Source organism: Oncorhynchus mykiss, chromosome 25, assembly GCF_057628025.1.
Source record: "Oncorhynchus mykiss isolate SJ-2025 chromosome 25, ASM5762802v1, whole genome shotgun sequence".
NCBI classification, from domain to species: domain Eukaryota; kingdom Metazoa; phylum Chordata; class Actinopteri; order Salmoniformes; family Salmonidae; genus Oncorhynchus; species Oncorhynchus mykiss.
In genome coordinates, this window is record NC_143046.1 from 64,822,490 (window position 1) to 64,845,835 (window position 23,346).

At 39.9% G+C, this 23,346-nt stretch overlaps 1 protein-coding gene across 1 annotated transcript in view; it reads right to left on the bottom strand.

Moving 5' to 3' along the window:
* The window catches only part of LOC110505507 (KATNB1-like protein 1), a 63,855-nt gene extending 51,908 nt beyond the window's left edge, over nucleotides 1-11,947 (bottom strand). Inside the window, exon 1 of the mRNA XM_021584766.3 lies at nucleotides 11,832-11,947. The gene's annotated coding sequence lies outside the window, so the exon portion shown is untranslated. The remainder of the gene's footprint in view (nucleotides 1-11,831) is intronic.
* Nucleotides 11,948-23,346: the final 11,399 nt, after the last annotated feature.

Sequence of the window (23,346 nt, forward strand, 5' to 3'; positions counted from 1 at the left end):
GATTATTACTGGCCACCCATTCCAAAACAGACTGCAACTCTTTGTTAAGGGTTTCAGTGACTTCATTAGCTGTGGTTGCTGATGCGTATATGGTTGAATCATCAGCATACATGGACACACATGCTTTGTTTAATGCCAGTGGCAGGTCATTGGTAAAAATAGAAAAGAGTAGAGGGCCTAGAGAGCTGCCCTGCAGTACACAACACTTTACATGTTTGACATTAGAGATGCTTCCATTAAAGAAAACCCTCTGAGTTCTATTAGATAGATATCTCTGAATCTACGAGGTTGAAAAGCCATAGCATATCAGTTTTTTCAACAACAGGCCAATAATATCAAAGGCTGCACTGAAATCTAAAAGCACAGCTCCCACAAATCTTCTTATTATCAATTTCTTTCAACCAATCATCAGTAATTTCTGTCAGTGCATTACATGTTGATTGCCCTTCTCTAGAAGCATGCTGAAAGTCTGTTGTTAATTTGTTTACAGAGAAATAGCATTGTATTTGGTCAAACACATTTTTTCCCAACAGTTTGCTAAGAGCAGGCAGGAAGCTTATAGGTCTTCTGTTAGAACCAGTAAAGGCTGCTTTACCGCTCTTGGGTAGCGGAATTACTTTGGGTTCACTCCAGGCCTGAGGACAAACACTTTCCTTTAGGCTCAGATTAAAAATATGACAGATAGGAGTGGCTACAGAGTCAGCTACCATCCTCAGTAGTTTTCCATCTAAGTTGTCATTTTTGATCGATAACAATAATTTTTCCACCTCTCCCACACTAACACACTAACACTAACTACAAAATTCTAACTTGCACTGCTTTTCTTTCATTGTTGTTGTTTTTATGCCAGAATACGATGGCTCACTGTTCATTGTTGTTGTTTTTATGCCAGAATACGATGGCTCACTGTTCATTGTTGTTGTTTTTATGCCAGAATACGATGGCTCACTGTTCATTGTTGTTGTTTTTATGCCAGAATACGATGGCTCACTGTTCATTGTTGTTGTTTTTATGCCAGAATACGATGGCTCACTGTTCATTGTTGTTTTTTTTATGCCAGAATACGATGGCTCACTGTTCATTGTTGTTGTTTTTATGCCAGAATACGATGGCTCACTGTTCATTGTTGTTGTTTTTATGCCAGAATACGATGGCTCACTGTTCATTGTTGTTGTTTTTATGCCAGAATACGATGGCTCACTGTTCATTGTTGTTGTTTTTATGCCAGAATACGATGGCTCACTGTTCATTGTTGTTGTTTTTATGCCAGAATACGATGGCTCACTGTTCATTGTTGTTGTTTTTATGCCAGAATACGATGGCTCACTGTTCATTGTTGTTGTTTTTATGCCAGAATACGATGGCTCACTGTTCATTGTTGTTGTTTTTATGCCAGAATACGATGGCTCACTGTTCATTGTTGTTTTTTTTATGCCAGAATACGATGGCTCACTGTTCATTGTTGGCATTTCCTGCCTATGTTTGCCCACTTTGCCAATGAAATATCATTAAAATAATTGGCAACATCAAATGGTTTTGTGATGAATATGCCATCTGATTCGATGAAAGATGGAGTTGAATTTGTCTTTATGCCGATAATTTCATTTAAGGTACTCCAAAGATTTTGTTCACATTCTTTATATCATTGATCTTGGCTTCATAATAACGTTTCTTCTTCTTTTTGATGAGTTTTAGTTAAATCATTTCTCAGTTTGCAGTAAGTCAGCCAGTCAGATGTGCAGCCAGACTTATTAGCCACTCCTTTTGCCCCATCGCTTTCAACCATACAGTTTTTCAATCCCTCATCAATCCACGGAGCCTTAACAGTTCTAACAGTCAGTTTCTTAACAGGTGCATGTTTATCAATAATTGGATTTCATAAATTCCTCAAGTGCAGCGTCTGGATGCTCCTCATTAATCAGAAAATACAACAAATATTTTTAACATCATCCACATAAGAGTCACAGCAAAATATTTTGTAAGATCTCTTATACACTATTTTAGGCCCAGCTGTTGGAACTTAGGCTTTCCTGGATATAGCCACTATATTGTGGTCACTGTATCCAATGGGTACGGAAACAGCTTTAGAACAAAGTCCTATAACATTAAAAATGTGATCAATACGTGTGGATGATCTTGTTCCTGTAGTGTTTGTAAACACCCTGTTAGGTTGATTAATGCCCTGAACCAGATTATAGTCACTGGTTAGCTTCCTCTTGAAGCTTCTGGTGTGGGGGGATGCCCACATGTGGTCTGGTCAGATGGTGGTGGCAGCATCATGCTGTGGGGATGTTTTTCAGCGGCAGGGACTGGAGACTAGTCAGTATTGAGGGAAAGATTAAAGGAACAAAGTACAGAGAGATCCTTCTGAAAACCTGCTCCAGAGCACTCAGGACCTCAGACTGGGGCCAGCAGGACAACGACACTAAGCACACAGCCAAGACAAGGCAGGAGAGGCTTCGGGACAAGTCTCTGAATGTCCTTGAGTGTCCCATCCAGAACCCAGACTTGAACCCGATCTAACATCTCCGTAGAGACCTTAAAATAGCTGTGCAGCAACACACCCCATCGAACCTGAGAGAGCTTGAAAGGATCTGCAGAGAAGAATGGGAGAAACTCCCCAGATACAGGTGTGCCAAGCTTGTAGCGTTCTGCCCAATAAGACTCAATGCTGTTTTTAAAAAAAACTAATTTATTTACCTTTATTTAACTAGGCAAGTCAGTTAAGAACAAATTCTTATTTTCAATGACGGCCTAGAAACAGTGGGTTAACTGCCTGTTCAGGGGCAGAAAGACAGATTTGTACCATGTCAGCTCGGGATATGAACTTGCAACCTTTCGGTTACTAGTCCAAAGCTCTAACCACTAGGCTACCCTGCCACTGTAATCACTGCCAAAGGTGCTTAAACAAAGTACTGAGTAAAGGGTCTGAATAATTTTGTGTATTTCAGTTTTGTATTTTGAATGAATTAGCAAACGTTTCTAAAAACCTATTGTGTGTATTGTGTGTAGATTGATGATGAAAAAAAACAATTGAATCAATTTTAGAATAAGGCTATAACAAGTCAAGGGGTCTGACTACTTTCTGAAGGCACTATATATCAAAGTAATAGGTTCCAAGTACATTCACAGTTACCATCTGCTCAACTGCATACCTCTGCCATTTCTACTTTAGTATTGCATTGTTTCTTGCTTGAGAACCATGCCACAAATAAAATCCCCCGTGCATTTGCTCTGCTATGGATCAGCACATGCAGACTGGTGGTTTTGGAATGCGAAGAATAGGTCCTTTCATGAGCTTTCAGTCTAAATAAAAAACTTAAGCAACCTTCGGTGAGGAGATGTGATCCCTGAAAATTGGTCCCACATCGCCAAATATTTCCAAAGTTGCCAAGCCGAGGTATCAAATAAATCCACATCCAGGCCGGTGGGGCTGCTGCTGTTACCGGGCTGTTAAGGAGTAACAGATGATGGGACAGAGATGTTTTGGGCCAAAAGGGTTCCGATTCACATATTTTCTCAGACAAGATAGGAAGAGGAGTGCAGATGTTTAGGCTTGTTCTGATACCCTGAGGTCTCATATCTTCTTGTCAGGCGGATCCAGAAGGCATATTAACTGCTATTGATGTTGATTACAAAAGACGGGCCTTGCTGAACGGCTCTGTCAGTCTATATCTCCAAGGATATCATAGTGCTGGTCACTCTAGGACAAATAGAGTACTGGTGTGTGTGACTCAATCACACTACAGAAATAGGGACTCTGAATAACATGTCGAGGGACAGAATCCTCAGTCATATCCTCAGAGGCCTCTCTGGGAGCCTCTCTCCTGAGGAGACTGAATGTATTACTATGATTCCTCATGTGTTACTTTGATTCCTCATGAGCTGAGGAATGATTTATATCACCACTGACAGTATAGAATAATGGATTATAATGAATGCAGCCAGTTAAGTCAAATAAGAGGGAAAAGTTAGTCTGGCCTATGCACAGAAAAATGGTCTCATACAGGCCTAGGAGCCAAATGCTACATAGCCGACTACAGTATGGGTGAGTCAGGGAGTGGCCCAAGCCTGTCTATTCCCCTGGACCCAGAAAACCTCCCTCTAACACTTAATAAGCCCACTGTGGACCAGCAATGCCAAAGTACTGTAGCAAAAGGGGAATATGCTAATTTAGTTGCAGCTGTTAGACAATGAAGTGGGCGGAAGGTAGCCTAGCGGTTAAGAGCGTTGGGCTAGTAACTGAAGGGTCGCTGGTTTGAATCCCTGAAAAATCAAGCGATGTGCCCTTGAGCAAGGCACGTAACCCTGGTGGTTCTGGATACATGCGTCAGGTAAATGTAAGTCGTTTTGGCCAGTCTAAATGATAAATGAGCTCCTACTGTGACAAAACAAAGTCATTATGAAAGAAATCCCATTTGTCCAGGAAAATCAAAAACATTAAGAACATGACTCAATCATCCAAATAGTAGACATTATCAACGCCGTTAAATAATATTGAAAACATTATGTTTTACACTGTTTTCCTTGGCAACTAGTAGCTGTTGGCACTGATTACTATGAAGTGTTTTGTAGGAGTGGGTGCTTGCCTGGTATCCAGAACTACCAAAAAGAGCTTATGAAATTAATTTTGGCCTGACTTTAAACTTTATAATCAAAGAATGATGTGTACCCACAGTGAAATATGAGTTTCTCTGTATAGTGTGGTTTCTTTCAATAGCAATCAACACTATTGAGCATAAAATTAGTAGGAAAAACACTCTGAATGGGGTTGCAAAGAAAACGGAGGGACTACCTCACTGGAATTATCATTTTATATATAAATAAATAATTTGATTCACATGCTGATTTTGTGGATATTAGCCTTTGCTTTTGTCATTCAGACAGGATACAACTATGAATGGCACAATTTGAGCTCAAATGGAGTCAGATAACAACAACTTATTTACCATTTTCAGGGTGCTCATTTTGTTCAAGATTGCATGAAAGAAGCACAACATATTTGTACCAGCATAAACAAACTGTTTTCTCCTTGTTTTTTTTAAACAGTGAATAACCTGATGGTTTGGGGTTATGGTTTTTGAAAATGCCAAGGAGTAAATCAACATATTCTAATTGTTGACCATTTGCATGCCAATAATGACTCATACAAATAAATCAAGATTCCAAGGAAGATAGGAATAGCATGTACTTATTGGTAGTGACACACTCTTGTGGCAATGACCAAAGAATTCCGGGAATGAGACCAAATCCCCAAAACAGAAACTAAGAAACTATTCCTGGTACTGAGATGTAGACCTTTGCAAGGGAGTTACTTATTTCAGCCTACATGAATAAATGAACAGTAAGAGACAAGTCCCTGTCAATGTCCTCTTGGCCATCAGGTATAGACAGATATAACTATCTTAAACAGGATAGAAAGACAGAGAATGGTGGCATTCATGCCACTCACCAAACATGTGAGGAGAAGGAGGGAGGATATAGAGGAAAAGGGAGACAAGTCCAACATATCATTTTGTCTCTCAAAGCATGACCCATTATTTTCCATCACATCAATAACTAGAAGCACCTGCCTAACTATAAACAGGCCCTGATATATCTGCACTCATCTCCGGGCCATGCCTGGTTAAAATAGAAGTGACAGGGATTCTATTCAAATAAGCATGCACTCTGCGTGATCACATATCTCGCACAGAAAGGGAGGAAGGAAGATGAGATGGAAGGAGACAGAGACCTGACTGTGCTCAGTAATGGAATATGAAAACTTAACACCTTGGTTTAAACAATGGAATGAAAACTTAACACCTTGGTTTAAACATTCACTAATGTAATCCACTCCACCGTAAACAACAGGCATGAAAAATGGACAAACTCTCAGGGCTTATGATTCGTTTGAGGGTTCTCTGTAACGCTTTAGAACATCAACTTTGTTATGTAAAAGTTTCAACTCCAAAGAGATTGTGCCAAAGCAGGCCTAACCAACCACAGTCCCTCATCCTCCCTAGTTCAGGACATCTGATAAACCACAAACCAAGGACAGCTCTCCTCAAATCCACAGCTCTCCTCAAATCCAGATCCACTGAATTAAATTCTTTACCAAATCACATTTCCCAGGCAAAAATAAATCCACCATCAAGAAAACAATAAAATAATATCTAAGGTGATCGACCATGACTGGACAGATTATATTCCAACAAAATGTTCAATGCATTACCTGTCAGGCATTTTAATGGTCTGTAATGCCTACTTGTTAGACATTTTTGAAATGTCTTAATGTAAATGTAATCATTTGTAAACGTCTTTTAAGTTCTGTGTTGGACCCCAAGAAGATTAGCTGATGTTATGGTGTCAGCTAATGGGGATCCAAAATATACGTTTTTAAATTCCCATCTTGAAGACAGACCATAGCTGCCTTTAGTTAATTAGAAACCAGTCTCGTTTCAGTCTGGCAAAAAGTGAATATAGCTCTCCAATATCATGGAGATCATCACCAAACTGTTACAATCAAGATAGTCCCTCCCAAACCCTGCTGGCTTTATTATTCATACTTCAGACTTACAAATACAAGAGGTTTGATAGATGTAATATAATTGTAATAACTGTTATTAAAAAACAAAATGCTAAAAGTGCAATGTGGAAGTCCTGGGAGAGTCATTTAGACCTCCTAAAAACTGTGTGTTTCTGTAAACCACTGTCATGCTGTTAAGGCCCATTTCCTGCTGCTTTCGATGGTCTCTTGAAGAAAACCATGTGCGATCTATGTGATGTACAGCTTTTGTGGCAACCCCGGGAAAACACTGTGATATGTCTGTTTTCAAAGGGGACGATAAATCACCACTCAAATGAATGGGCTGCGTTGTGCTTTTCAAACTGCATGGACCACAGCGTTTGTTTGAACTGAATGCCTTTGAAACTGTCACGATAGAAAAACCAAATATGTTTGATTTGCTGTCCTCTTCATATGTCCAATGGACTGAAAGTAGGCATACTGTATGTAAGACAGAAGTATACATTTACAGAGCATTCGGAAAGTATTCAGACCCTTTCCCTTTTTCCACATTTTGTTACGTTACAGCTTTATTCTAAAATGGATTAAATACATTTTTCCCCTCATCATAATCAGTGGTGAAAACAGGTTTTTAGACATTTTTGCAAATGTATTAAAAATGAATAACAGAAATACCTTATTTCCATAAGTACTCAGACCATTTGCTATGAGACTCAAAATTGAGCTAATGTGCATCCTGTTTCCATTGATCATCCTTGAGATGTTTCTACAACTTGATTGGAGTCAATTGATTAGACATGATTTGGAAAGGCACACACCTGTCTATATAAGGTTCCACCTTTGTCAGAGCAAAAACCAAGACATGAGGTCGAAGGAATTGTCTGTAGAGTTCCAAGACAGGTTTGTTTCGAGGCACAGATATGGGGAAGGGTACCAAAACATTTCTGAAGCATTGAAGGTCCCAAGAACACAGTGGCCTACATCATTCTTAAATAGAAGAAGTTTGGAACACCAAGACTCTTTCTAGAGCTGGCTACCCGGCCAAACTGAGCAATCGGGGGAGAATGGCCTTTATCAGGGAGGTGACTAAGAACCTGATGGTCACTCTGACAGAGCTCCAGATTTCCTCTGAGGAGATGGGAGAACCATCTCTGCGCACTCCACCTATCAGGCCTGTATGGTAGAGTGGCCAGACGGAAGCCACTCCTCAGTAAAAGGCACGTGACAGCCCGCTTAGAGTTTTTCAAAAGGCACCTAAAGACTCTCAGACCATGAGAAACAAGATTTTGGCCTGAATGCAAAGCGTCACGTCTGGAGGAAACCTGGCACCAAACCTACGGTGAAGCATGGTGGTGGAAGCAACATGTTGTGGGGATGTTTTTTAACGGCAGGGACTTGGAGACTAGTCCGGATCGAGGGAAAGATGAACAGAGCAAAGTACAGAGAGAACCTTGATGAAAACCTGCTCTAGAGTACTCAGGACCTCAGACTGGGGTGAAGGTTCACCTTCCAACAGGACAACGACCCTAAGCACACAGCCAAGACAACAGAAGAGTGGCTAAGGGACAAGTCTTTGAATGTCCTTAAGTGGCCCAGCCAGAGCCCGGACTTGAACATCTCTGGAGAGACCTGAAAATAGGCTGTGTAGTGACGCTCCCCATACAACTTGACAGGCTTGAGAGGATCTGCAGAGAACAATGGTAGAAACTCCCCAAATACAGTTGTGCCAAGCTTGTAGCGTCTTGCCCAAGAAGACTTGAGGCTGTAATCGCTGCCAAAGGTGCTTCAACAAAGTACTGAGTAAAGGGTCTGAATAGCTATGTTATTGTGATATTTAAATTGGCAAAAATGTCTGAAACCTGTTTTTGCTTTGTCATTATGGGGTATTGTGTGTAGATTGATGAGGGGATTTTTTTTATTTTATCCATTTTAGAATAAGGCTGTAACGTAACAAAATGTGGAAAAAGGGAAGGTGTCTGAATACTTTCCGAATGCACTATATGTCTTACACGAAGTGTTAAAACTTTCTTTGGTGGACTTGTCCAAATAAGGAAGAGGAGGAAGTGATCACGTCATCAGAGTTTACAAGTTGGACTTGGCCATGGCTGTCTCTTGTGGAATCCTGGGAGATATGAGGGTGGACGGAGCCCAGCTGCTGAGTCAGTGACTCATGTTTACCTCAGTGGCCTGGGAGAAGGAGGGAGAAGAAGAGGGGAACCAACTCTCCCTCAGACAAAGAGCAGACACAGCAGCACAACATGGACACTGGCCCAGTCAACACACATTTTTGAGTGCTGAATCAATTTGTGATGTTCTTCTGGCTTTTAACATGGAGCATTTTGAGATGCACTCAATTGCTTGAGTTTAAAAAAACGATAGAACATTTGTTCTAGAAGAGCTTATGCAGTAAAATCATGTTTGGGTTTTTGTTAGTGTTGAGCTTAAAAGTGTAAGTATACTGTAATTATGGAACTGTGATGAACGGTGCAGTGTGTGCCTTACACATGTGAATGGAACAGCAGTAACTCAACAGTAGTCTGCCTGCCTCTGGTCTACAGCACAGTATCACAGGGCTATAGCTGCACGCAATTTGTATTATTATGTACGTAAATCTGTGACAATCCATTTAGCATGATATATTACGTTACGTTCAGGGGTGAACGTAGATTTAATTTCCTTCTGGTGTGGGAACCTCCTTTGTATGCGCACGCATAAAAATACAAAGATGGGTCTGTGTGGCTCAGTTTGTAGAGAATGGTGCTTGCAATGCCAGGGTTGTCAGTTTGATTCCCAAGGGGGACCAGTATTAAAAATGTATGCACTCACTGCTGTAAGTCAATACGGATAAGAGCGTATGTAAAATTACATACAGAATCCATATTAATTTAACAGAATCTCTATGGGCACAACAGTAAAGATTTGTCATCTAACTTTTAAAATGTATTAGCCCACCTTTTAATGTGGCATAAACACAACCAGTTGTCACACCCTGATCTGTTTCACCTGTCTTTGTGATTGTCTCCACCCACCTCTGTCATTCCTTGATGCTTGTCCAGAACACTAAATAAAGCCATGCTCACCAGAATAATGTCATAGGCTTAATCGCAAGAATGATCAATGAATCATCAACAGTAGGGTTGACATGTGTAAAGTTTCCTCTTTAATTTCTGCTTTTCTCACAGAGCAAGTATGTTTAGGGACTAGGGACATTTCTAAATTACATCAGTTTGAACAGTTTTAAGGAAATTAAAAGCTGTGAAAAAGATCCAACATGTTTATGCTAGTATTTCAATTCGTCTTGGATGGATATTTTATGTGGTTGAAAATGAAACGCCGTCAGCTTTTATGTCGCTGAAAGAAATTGCACATTGGCTACATAACTGGTCCCTAAGAATGCATTCTCATTCTCTCAAGATGCTGAAAGAAATACATCATATTTCTCTACTCCTGTTCCTGAGACAAAATTAACATTTGGTGTATCATTTTACTGCGAGGAACACTTAATTCTGCAGGAGTTAGCTAATACTACGATTAAAGTAGGTTACATGTGAAGTTTACAGTCAGTGTCCAGACTTCATTTACTATTCCAAATATTAGGCTACTCACTCAAAAATAATTCTGGCATCCATACAGTGCCATTTGATAAATGCAAACAGACATCACTTACAAAACAACAAAAAGCGTTATGAATGACATTCAGTGATTGTCATAAGCTCTACACAAGTCTACACAAGTTGTAACTTGAATCGTACACTGCTGTACACACGCATATTCCACAAGTTTTCAAGTCTTTTTGCTCATTTGTCATGCGTCTGACATGCGGTACTGATTAATAATGTAATAGGCTACAGTTTTCATGAATTCTTTGTTTTAATTATTGTGATAGGCTCATGTTTTACCGGTACGGCATACCCCCACTATTTATGTTGACTGTACTCCGTACCGGACCGCTCCGGCATACGAATTGGATGAATAACTTACTATACATCTTGGAGAAGTATAGCTTTATGCACCTTTCTCTGAGACCAGGTTACTTGTTGTTCTGTAACAACAAAGGAGTAACAACAAAGGAGAATTACAGGGAGAATTTCCGTTGATGGTTAAGGGAACTAAAGACAAAGGTTAGGATCATTTGTGTAAAATGTTTGGAGAACTAAAACCGCCCAGAGTGTTCGGTGAATTTACCTAGCAGGTTAATTGGGTTAAGAATTGGGTTACGTTTTGAATAAGGGGAAGGGTTAGCTAAAATGCTAAAGTTGTCTCAGACACGACTCGAACCCGCAACCTTTAGATTGCTAGACGATCACGGATTACGCCCACCCATCCTCCCCAACGAACCTCCCTACTTTTGTGTCTGTCTATAGTAACTAGGCTGTTCGTACAAATCTGTTATGTTTCATAAGGCTCTGAAGCCAGGCTGGTATTTGAGTTATGTGTATAGTGGGCTCCTCCTAAACATCAGCAGAAGGCTGTGAATCTGTGTCACATTATTGCTGGAGATCAGAGGGACTGCTGGGGACAGGAGCTTAATCCTAATGAATCCAAACACACGCCATGCCTGCTAGTCAGATGTCTTTGACCGCACACAGACTCCCATCGTGACACACACTGTAGGACCCCATTGCTTTCAAAAGCAGAACAATTTGTATTTTTTTTAATAATAGTGTGTCTAAACTCTTGGATTAAGGACACATTTCACGGCTCTTGTATCTGATTATGCATTCCCCTGCCACTTGATTCCTTTCAGGTTTTTGATTTCATAGTCTTAATGTGTCCAACATGGCTAGGTCCCTCCTGTGAGCTTGTGTCTGAGGAAAAGCCTTTGAAGACATATCTAACAGATAACTGTGTCTCATGTCACCCATGAGTACTGCACTGCTGCTGGCCAGACGTAAACAAACCCTGGGTGAGTGTGTGCCGTAGGACAAACTAAGGGCATCTGTCTTTGGAATAAGTCTTTCAGGTCAATGGCTATTGTTGACGTCACTTTCAAAAAGTTTCATTTAATCCGAATAAGACATTTTCATCACAATTACAAATGTTGTTTTCCAATTATAAATATCTGTCAATGGACATCAGGGCCCAATTTTAAGAATGTGTCAACACATAAGAATTCAACACATTAAATAATCTGAACAGAATTTCTAGGATAAATGATTTACACCGAAGTGGTTCTCACAAACTTTTCAACAGTGTAACAAGCAGTCCCTCCCTCTCACACACATACCCTACACACACTCACACAGTAACATATAGTAGATGGGAAGGAGGAGGAGATAGAAAGAGAACGAGAATAGGAGTGAGTCATTCTCCATGTACATACCCTCTCTGCCCAGGGAGTGTTATAGGAAGTTTAAAGGAAGTGCGGTGAGGATACAGTAGCCTTGCCCTTATATGGCAGCCCAGCCAGCTTCTATACTCCTGGTCCTCATCTGAGTGAGCCAGCCAAAGCAGCCAGAGACCTCAGTACAAAGTAAAGGGGGAAGGCATTAATTACATAACAAGTTTGGCCTGGAGAAATGTGCATGCTAAAGCTCTGGTTTGAACATTGAACCGAAGGGTTTGTCGGAGGCCACAGGAATCTCTGGTATGGCCTAAGTCGTGTACTCCAGACATGTGATATGAAACAATCTGCTGTTTGTTAATCCAGGAAAGGACAAACAAACCACCAATGTTTGGTTTTCAGTATTCTAGACATGGGGGAGGCGGACATCAATCAGTTTGATAACTGTCTGACTGTGGTTGTTGCAGGGTTACCATGGGGATGCCTGTCATGATTTAAGATCACTTCAGAAACTATTGAACTATTGCTCTGGGTATAGAAATGTAAAGGTTGAGAAACCTTCAAAGCATTCTATCTCTCAAAGTGGGAGCTAGATGAATTGTGTTTTTCCACGAAACTCGCTACCCAGGCATGGAAGGCTGTTTATGTCTTTGATTATCTGCTGAATATAGTTACTGAAATAGAGTCAAAGCTTTTCAGATTAATACAAGTAAAAGGCTGGTTTTGATTATACGTTATTGCTCAAATACTATTATTTAATAATTATTCAACTCTTGGCAGTTGACTGGGTGCACTCCCACTATCAGCATCTCTGCCCATTGAACAGTAAACTGATTTGTCATTTTATTGGTTCAAGAACAACAGTTCTCAAAATGAGGCAACTTCCTCTTGCATTTATGGACACACTCATGTGCTTATAGCTGCTTTGTATCAGTGAAAATAATGCATGTTCGAAAATGGAAAATGTTTGCCACGCCATGTGCCCAATTTGCTCACATCACAAGGTGTCATGCTTATACTTGAACATACATTACATGACCAGTTGTATGCGGGCAGCTGCTCGTCAAACATCTAATTCTAAAGTAATAGGCATTAATATGGAGTTGGTACCCCCTTTGCTGCTATAACAGCCTCCCCTCTTCTGGGAAGAACTTGCCACCATTGGACTCTGGAGTAGTGGAAACACGTTCTAGGCTGTTACCATGGTAACTCAATGTAAACTTGACTGGTCTTCACAGAGCCCTAACCTCAACCTTATCAAACAGCTTTGGGATTAATTAGAACGCCGACTGCGAGCCAGGCCTAAGCGCCCAACATCAATGCCCGACCCACTAGATGATGGAATATTCATGTGCGAACTTGCTTCCATTCATCCACAAGAGCATTAGTGAGGCACTGATGTTGGGCGCTTAGGCCTGGCTCGCAGTCGACGTTCCAATTCATCCTAAAGGTGTTTGATAAGGTTGAGGTTAGGGCTCTGTGAAGACCAGTCAAGTTCTTCTACACCGATCTCGACAAACCATTTCTATATGGACCTTGCTTTGTATACAGGGGCATTGTCATGCTGAAACATGAAAGGGCCTTCCCCAAACTGTTGCCACAAATTTGGAAGCACAGAATAATCTAGAACATCATTATACGCTGTAGCATTAAGGTTTCCCTTCACTAGAACTAAGGGGCCCAGCCCAAACCATGAAAAACAGCCCCAGACCATTATTCCAACTTTACATTTGGGACTACGCAACTTTACAGTTGGGGCAGGTAGCGTTCTCCTGGCATCCACCAAACCCAATTTCGTCCGTCGGACTGCCAGATGGTAAAGCAGGATTCATCACTCCAAAGAACGCGTTTCCACTGCTCCAGACTCCAATGGCGGCGAGCTTTACACTACTCCAGCCGACGCTTGGCATTGTACATAGTGATCTTAGGCTTGTGTATGGCTGCTTGGCCATGTAAACACATTTCATGAAGCCCCCGACAAACAGTTATTGTGCTGACATTGCTTTCAGAGGCTGAATACTTATGTAAATGTTTTATGAATGGAGATACGCGGTGGTGGTTACTATGTATTGTGAAAACAGCAGAAGTTAAATGAACATCAGTAACAGAGGCATAGCCCCTGTTTGGCTCTGTCCGGGGGTATCATCGGATGGGGCCACAGTGTCTCCTGACCCCTCCTGTCTCAGCCTCCAGTATTTATGCTGCAGTAGTTTATGTGTCGGGGGCTAGGGACAGTTTGTTATATCTGGAGTACTTCTCCTGTCTTATCCGGGGTCCTGTGTGAATTTAAGTATGCTCTCTCTAATTCTCTCTTTCTCTCTTTCTTTCTCTCTCTCGGAGAACCTGAGCCCTAGGACCATGCCTCAGGACTACCTGGCATGATGACTCCTTGCTGTCCCCAGTCCTCCTGGCCGTGCTGCTGCTCCAGTTTCAACTGTTCTGCCTGTGATTATTATTATTTGACCATGCTGGTCATTTATGAACATTTGAACGTCTTGGCCATGTTCTGTTATGATCTCCACCCGGCACAGCCAGAAGAGGACTGGCCACCCCACATAGCCTGGTTTCTCTCTAGGTTTCTTTCTAGGTTTTGGCCTTTCTCTGGAGTTTTTCCTAGCCACCATGCTTCTACACCTGCATTGCTTGCTGTTTGGGGTTTTAGGCTGGGTTTCTGTACAGCACTTTGAGATATCAGCTGATGTACGAAGGGCTATATAAATAAATGTGATTTGATTTGATTTGATTTGATTTGAAGTAGGGGTGCTGAGGGTGCTGCGTGCTGCACTGGACCCCATCCCAAAACGACTTCCCGCGGCTATGAACAGAGAAATTCTAAATGACCTTGTAGATACTTTCTTTTCTTTTTTTCTGATGTCCTCACATCACTCGGTAGTGCGCATGTTTGTTTTCCGGGAAACATCCCAGTTGAGTATTGTTACATGGCGCTGCTGGCTTACTTGAATCTCCATCTGAATTATAATCAAAGGCTGAAACTGATATTGCTATTTCAATACACAAAACTCTGTCTGCTGGGGCCAAAAGCCTGTTGCCCCACAGTACTGTAATTTGGAGCCAATCTGAAACGTTGCGATTTAATTTAATGTACATCCAACTCCAATGAGCTAATTATGGCCACTGTCTTGTGTTTCCTCTCTACATTATCTCTTTGTTTGTATTTTGTGTTTTCCGACCCATGGAAACCAAAAGTCATAAAGGACAATAAATTGTGGTTCTACTGTGAACTCTCCATCTATTTCATAACCAGGAAGAATAGCTGCTGCTTCAGCAACAGTTAATGGGGATCTGAAATAACCAAAACAAAAGCCAGAGTTGAGAGCTCCATCATTCTCATGTCATTTGAACAGTTGACTTCCAAAGCATAACAGCAGACCCTTTTAACACTTACAGTAGAAAAGTCTGATAGTGGTCTGAATAAACAGCATCAATGGAATTTTAATAGGACTTTTATTTAAATGTTTCTACACTGCCACCGACTCAACCCTTTGTCCGTCAACAAACTTGTCAATAATATTATAATATTTTTGCCTTTCGGATGTCAGTTAAAAAAAAAACTATAAATGAATCTGAAGCAAAGATCGTTTTTTTCACGTTCTATCTATATCAGTTACGGAAAATAGTTGTGTATCCACTGACAAAGCAGTTTTTCCCAATAGTTCCAGTGTTTGAATACTTGTTTATGCTTTACAAGATAAGTCACTCTAGTGAAATTTGCCAAGAGAAGTTCAAGTGTTTGGCAATGGGGAGACTGAAGGGTGTCTTTAGTCATTCTTTGATGAATGGAACTGTCTCTCCACCAGCCACGTACTGTACAATTCTGTATGATCACTGTGGGGTCCCTGTTTTCTTTTTATATAATACTTCCAACTCTGATGACTGAGACGTGACCACTGTAGACATAAACATTGTATAAAAAAATCTTCCTTCTTTATTCAACTGTTCTATTAAATATCCAAGGAATCCAATATTTTTCTTTATTCTATTATTTTTTGGGGGGATGAAAGGGAAACCATTACCACGATGCTAATGGTTTGAACTCATTGAAATCCCAGTGCTGTTAAAAACTAGATTTACCTGTGTTTCATGTATATTTCCACACTGTGAAGTTGGAATAATACTGTGAAATTGTGAATATAATGATAGTGCCTTTTTGGTGTAAGAGCTGTTTGAAAGGACTGCATGAAATCTCAGACTGTTTTAGTGGGATGGATTACAGCTTATTTTCAGTTTTCCCTTCTCACTCAGACCGTCTTTGCTAAATTCTTGCTTGAAATGTTTGTTTCACCATTTTAATTGGTAGGTACTTAATTGTTACCCAAAAAGGATTTGATATTGAGAAAAAAACGTCTGCATTGGACCTTTAAAATTGGGAAATTGCTTAACCTCATGACAACTTTTAATATCAATGTAATATAGTGTGCCAGCCAGTCAACGCAGCAGAGTTAGTCTAGAAGAAAGAGGAACATTATTCTCCTCTTCAGCTATGTGCTGCACATGCTGGTGAAACGTGTGGCCTTGAGAAGCTTTGCCACAATCTGCAAAGCCTCTCCTACAGCAGTAGAAACAAAACAAACGCCATAACTCACTGACTCCCTCAGCTTGAGATATAAAGTATTAGTTCAGAGTACTCTCACAGAAATATATGTATGGTGTGGACCAGTGGTTCCCAAACTTTTTATAGTCCCGTACCCCTTCAAACATTCAACCTCCAGCTGCGTACCCCCTCTAGCCCCAGGGTCAGCGCACTCTCAAATGTTGTTTTTTGCCACCATTGTAAGCCTGCCACACGCACACTATTCGATACATTTATTAGACATAAGAACGAATGTGAGTTTTTGTCACAACCCAGCTCATGGGAAGTGACAAAGAGCTCTTATAGTACCAAGGCACAAATTATAATTTAATAATAATCAATCATTTTGCTCAATATTTAACCATTTTACAAATAAACCTTATTTGTTCATCAAAAATTGTAAATAACTCACCACAGGTTAATGAGAAGGGTGTACTTGAAAGGATGCATTTAACTCTGCAATGTTGGGTTGTATTGGAGAGAGTCTGAGTATTAAATAATTTTACACACAGAGTCTCTGCCTGTATTTAGTTTTCATGCTAGTGAGGGCCGAGAATCCACTCTCACGTAGGTACGTGGTATCAAAGGGCATCAGTGTCTTAACAACACGATTTGCCAAGGCAGGATACTCTGAGCGCAGCCCTATCTAGAAATCTAGCAGTGGCATCTGATTAAATTCCATTTTCACAGAACCGCTTGTTGCAATTTCGATGAGGCTCTCTTGTTCAGATATCAATAAGTGGACTGGAGGCAGGGCATGAAAGGGATAACGAATCCAGTAGTTTGTGTCATCCGTTTCGGGAAAATACCTGCGTAATTGCCCACCCAACTCACTCAGGTGCTTCGCTATTTCACATTTGACACTGTCAGTAAGCTTGAGTTCATTTGCACACAAAAAAACGTACAACGACAGAAAGACCTGTGTATTGTCCTTGTTAATGCAGACAGAGAAGAGCTCCAACTTCTTAATCATAGCCTCAGTTTTGTCCCGCACATTGAAAATAATTGCAGAGAGTCAATGTAATCCTAGATTCAGATCATTCAGGCGAGAAAAAACATCACCCAGATAGGCCAGTCGTCATCATGCAAGCGGTAAAACAAGTGAAAATTATGGTCAGTAAAGAAAACTTTAAACTCGTCTCTCAACTTACAAAAACGTGTCAATGCATTGCCCGTTGATAACCAGCGCACTTCTGTATGTTGTAAAAGCGTTACATGGTCGCTGCCCATATCATTGCATAGTGCAGAAAATACACAAGAGTTCAGGGGCCTTGCTTTAACAAAGTTAACCATTTTTCAAACAAAACATATTTCAAGCTGTCAGGCATTCCCTTGGCAGCAAGAGCCTCTCAGTGGATGCTGCAGTGTACCCAAGTGGCGTTGGGTGTAACACGCGTTACCACTCCACCATGTCTCCCTGTCATGGCTTTTGCGCCATCAGTACAGATACCAACATGAGCAGCAGCTACGTTTGGCTACATACGGACCGTTAGTGGAATTACTAAGTACTGTATAACCAGTACCAAGTGAAACGTGAAGGAGAATAACAGAACATTTTGACTACGCACTGGGCACTGACATCATTTCAACATCTAATTTTGATTTACATTTGGTTGAGTTGTCAACTAACGTGAATTCAACGTGAATTCAACCAAATTAACCATGTTATTGGATTTAGGTTAAAAGTTGGGTTTAAAAAGGACTAAATTCCCTTAAGTTTACTTTTTGTAAATCCAATCAGTTTCCCACGTTGATTCAATGTCATCACATGGACGTTTTTGTTGTTGAAATGACTTGGAAACAATGTTGATTCAACCAGTTTTTGCCTAGTGGGTAGTGACCCTACAAGCGGACTGTGACAAAAATGACTTCATAGATACTAAACCTGTCTCGTTTAAAACTGAAGAGAGCTGAATTATGTCTGAAAAATGTGTTTATCTTCAGTCTCTCTCTCTCGCTCTCGCTCTCTCTCTCTTTCTCGCTCTCTTCTCATAGCTGTGGGTTACCACAGGGCCATTCTTGATACAATTATGTGTACAGTCATACCTGCATGAATGTAACAAACCCATTAACAGACATACAGACAATTATTCAATTTGTGCAGATGTTCACCATACAGAAAACCTAAGACAGTAGACGTAAACAGTATGTTCCTGTTCAAAAGTTTAAAAACATTGCCATTTCATTCTAATATGTGATAAAATGAGACATACTACACCGGATAGGTAGAGTGAAAGGTGTTGTTTTACAGGGTCAGCCATAGTAGTATGGCACCCCTATAGCACATTAGGGTGAAGTGCCTTGCTCAAGGGCACTTCTTCAGATTTTTCCCCTTGCCGGCCTGGGTATTCGGACCAGCATTCCTAAGAAAACAACTGTACTGTCTTTGCTTGAGCTTTGCCCATTAGAAAATAGAACAAAAACAACAACCTTCATTTTAGTGTCATTTTCCCACCAGAAATGACTCCACATGAGCTGATGAGAAACAGAAGTAGTCAGTTGGCCTAGCTAATACAAAAATAGAACGTGACAAATGTATCAGATTTGTAGATGAAACATGGACTGATACAGGCTATCAACAGTAATCCTCTGAGGTTAGAGCTTCCCCACCTTTCCTTCAGCCCCATGGGTCAAATAGATTTATAGATGTAGAAGATATTTCATTACGATTATGGATCCTATGAGAGTTTATTAAGGGGGAATAAATCCCCTCAGTCAGATGTGTCTGCTGTAAAGATGATGCGGTATTAAAGGCCTGGTGTGTGGTGCACTCATTAATGTCAGGGTGGATATGCAATCCGAAGGCCAACATGCCATTACTGAGCAAATAAAATATAAGTCCAACTACAGAAAAGACCAATAAACATTGAATTATTTCAAAAAGTCTCTCTCTCTCGCGCTCTCTCTCTTTCAGAAGATTTAGAATGACACATGTTGACAAGTATTGACATCAACCATAGTTGCTAAAGTCTGTTTAGACATTTAGTTTATTTAGTATGCACCTTCTCAGTTACTTCAAACCCATGTCTCTTCTCTACTGTATATTTATTTACCTTTTGTCTGTGTCAGTGGAAAATCAACATTTGCACATTGACATTGAGCCTTGTAGCCTGTAATGTTTTATTATTGTATGTAGGCCTAATGATTTTTACAGCACTTAAATCACCACCACAGACCAGATAGCTCTGGTTTATGCCTTTTGGGCTCTCAAACAAATATCTCCTGCAAACAGGAATCTAAATAAAACCCTGTTGGTTGTTAAATCAATAGCATTAATAAACCCTACATTTAATTTCCATGCCTCTGAGCATCTATGACAATCAATAACATTTGTTATAGAAAGGACTGTTTTTGTGATGAATGGTGAATTATCCCAAAAAGTATTTGGGACTTTCATTAGCCTTTAGAAGTAAGTATTCGAGGAAGAGTATTGAGTAACGTGTCGCTGAGGTATTTTTTTACGTCCGTAATACAACACCATTATTTTATGTATTCATAATATTTTCTTAGAGTGTCATGATGACAGGTTACAAATTCAGAATTGAATACAACTTTTGAATATACAGTAGTATTTAAATAAATATTTCACATGTGATTCAGGCATATATCGTTTCAAAATACAAACACTAGGGTTTATGATTTAAATGTATATTTATGCAAGGTGACAAAATGTTTGACTTTATTTGCTGCATGCAAGAATTAAAACAAAAAACACAGCCGTTCAATTTCACAGAAGGCAAATACAGAGACTGTTGTGCTTGTCGCTAGTCAATATAGAGAAACATATGGCATGTTATTGAGTTCATGCACTCTATATTACTTGATATCTGTCTATTGGCTTTCTGAAAATATGACCACATTAGTATTTCTTCATTTGTGAAATGTATTGCTGATACTCGAAGTCCGAATGTTGAAAGAAATGTTTATTTGAAAAGATTTCAGTTCATCATTGATCAGAAATAAACATTTCTTTCAACATTCGGACCTCGATCTTCTGATATGGAAATAATAAACCTACTATATAATTAGACTTAAAAATTATGCAACTAATTATTATGTTATTACACTGAATCACCTTCATGATTTACAACAATATTGTCTACAGTGCCTTCTGAAAGTATTCATACCCCTTGACATGTTTTGTTGTGTTACAGCCTGAATTCAAAATGCAATAAAACATTTTTTTCACCCATCTGCACACAACACCCCATAATTACAAAGTGAAAACACGTTTTTCGAAATGTGTGCCCATTTATTTAAATTTAAAGACAGAAATATTTTATTTACATAAGTATTCACACCCCTGAGTCAATACTTTGTAGAAGCACCTATGGCATCAATTCTTATTTTGTATTTTTTTTATTTAATGTTTATTTAACTAGATTACAGCTGTGAGTCTTCCTGGGTAAGTCTCTAAGAGCTTTCCACACCTGGATTGTGAAACATTTCCCATTATTCTCTTTAAATTCTTCAAGCTCTGACAATTTTTTTGTTGATAATTGCTCGACAACCATTTTCAGGTTTTACTATAGATTTTCAAGTAGATTGATCAAAACTGTAACATTCAGGAACATGAACTATCTTCTTGGTTAGCAACTCCAATGTAGATATGGCCATGTGTTTTAGGTTATTGTCCGACTGACCAAAATTTTCCTCTAGGATTTTGCCTGTGCTTAGCTCCATTCCGTTTATTTTTTATCCTGAAAAACTCCCCAGTCCTTAACAATTACAAGCATACCCATAACATGATGTAGCCACTACAATGCTTGAAAATATGGAGAGTAACTTTACCATGCTCAAAGGAATTCAATGTCTGCTTTGTAAAAAATGTACCTATCTACCAATAGGTGCCCTTCTTTGCGAGGCATTGGAAAAATCTCCCTGGTCTTTGTGGTTGAATCTGTATTTGTAATTCCCTGCTCGACTGAGGGACCTTACAGATAATTCTATGAGTGGGGTACAGAGATGCGGTAGTCATTCAAAAATCATGTTAAACCCTATCATTTATTATTTATTATAGTCCATGCAACTTATTGGGCCGGTTTCACAGACAAGACTTAAGCCTAGTCCCAGACTAAAATGCCTGTTTGAGCTGTCTTAACTCAAAGCGACTTGCACAGACTTATCTTAAAATAGTCGTAGATTTAGCCTGTTCTGGATTAAACAAAGCCAATTGTAAGAGGGAGGATTAGAGCTGCTCTAGGACTAAATTTAAGCTTCAATTAATCCTTCAAAGAGGCAGGTTTAACTTCTGCTTAGTACTGTTTGTGAGGGACCATGGACTATTTGGAATATCTAAATGAAGACCAACATGCACCACAGAGGCCAGCCAGACCAGTATTTGTGGATACGAGTAATCCATTAAATTACTTTGATGAAATAGCTTTTCAAGACCACTTTCATATGTACAAAGGAAATGCATTGGAGATAATATCTTTGCTTCAGCCTAGACTTTCCTCTCTGTCTCAAAGAGGAAGGCCTTTACCCAATTCTCTCCAAGTTCTGATCACTTTGAGGTTTTTGGCATCTGGAATCTTTCATCGTGAAACTGTTGATTTGTGTGGTGCCAGTGAAGCAACTGTGTGTATAATAGTTCACAAAGTCTGCAGGGCCATTTGTGAACTGAGGAGTCTTTACATCAAGTTTCCTGGTGCTGCTGGCCAAGCCAACTATGAAGTGCAATTCTATGACTATGGACACTTCCCAGGAGGGATTGGCTGTATAGAGAGGATGTCATGTTCCCATCAAGTGTCCTACAACTCCTGATGCTGAGGAGTACAAGAACTGTAAGAACTGGTTTTCCATTAATGTTCAGGGTGTATGCACTCCTAGTTTAGAGTTTTAAAACATGGTTGGAAAGGTGCAACTCATGATTCAAGGATTTTTCTCAATTCTTCATAATGTGCTCAGTTTCAGAGAGGACAACATAGTGGACTACTATTTGGTGACAGTGGATATGATCAGAATAACTTTGTATTCACTCCATACATAAATCCCACAACAGCTGAGCAGCAAAGATACAACCAAGCTCATATCTACACGAGAGAGATGGCCGAGCATATGCTTGGAGTATGGAAAAATCGATTCCACTGTTTAAGCAATACACTTAATTTCAAGCCAAGAAGATGCTGCAAGGTGATCATTGCTACAGCTGTACTGCACAACTACCTGAAGTAGCATTGCTGTCCCGATCCTCCAATGGAAGATCAGCATCAAGCAGATGTGCCCATAGCTGAGGCAGGCAATGACCAACGAGGACTTGCACACAGAGTTGCTTTCACATTGCAGCACTTCAACTAGGAGGTGCATTTAAATATGGAATGTATTCATTATGGCTTATTTCTGCTTTGATAATGTAACAAACATTATCAAAATTCAAATTGTGTGCAGCAAAATTAAATGAGTGACTAAACCAAGGCTGGTTTAAAATGTAGTTTGTGGTGATTAAAATAGTCTCACTCATGAATATCCAAATGACAAAACATTAATTTTTTATATATCATATTGTTCACCAAGGCTGGTAATCACAATTGTCTCATTACTATATATTTTTTGGATCATACCTCTCTCTTCCAACTTCATATCCAATTCAACCTGTAGAATTTTCATTTTCATTTCATGTTCTTCCTTCAGACATTTCATTTTATGCTCATGAAATTCTCTGGCTAACTTTTCATGCATGGTCATCTTTTTAGTTCTCTGCTGAAAGGTGGTGACAGCATCTTCTCTCAGGGATGCTATAGCAGATGTGGAGGGAACACACTCACTGTGTACTGGCTCTTCCAACCTGTTCAGGTTCCTTTCCTTTGGAAAAAGAACACCTTTAGAAGTACAAATAAACTCATATGATCCTTAGAATGAATGAAATAATAAAGATTGACACAGACAGTGGAATATATTTACCAAAGGAAGTAACCAATTGACTTTCTTTGGCATTTGTACCATACTGTATGTGCTCAGTTC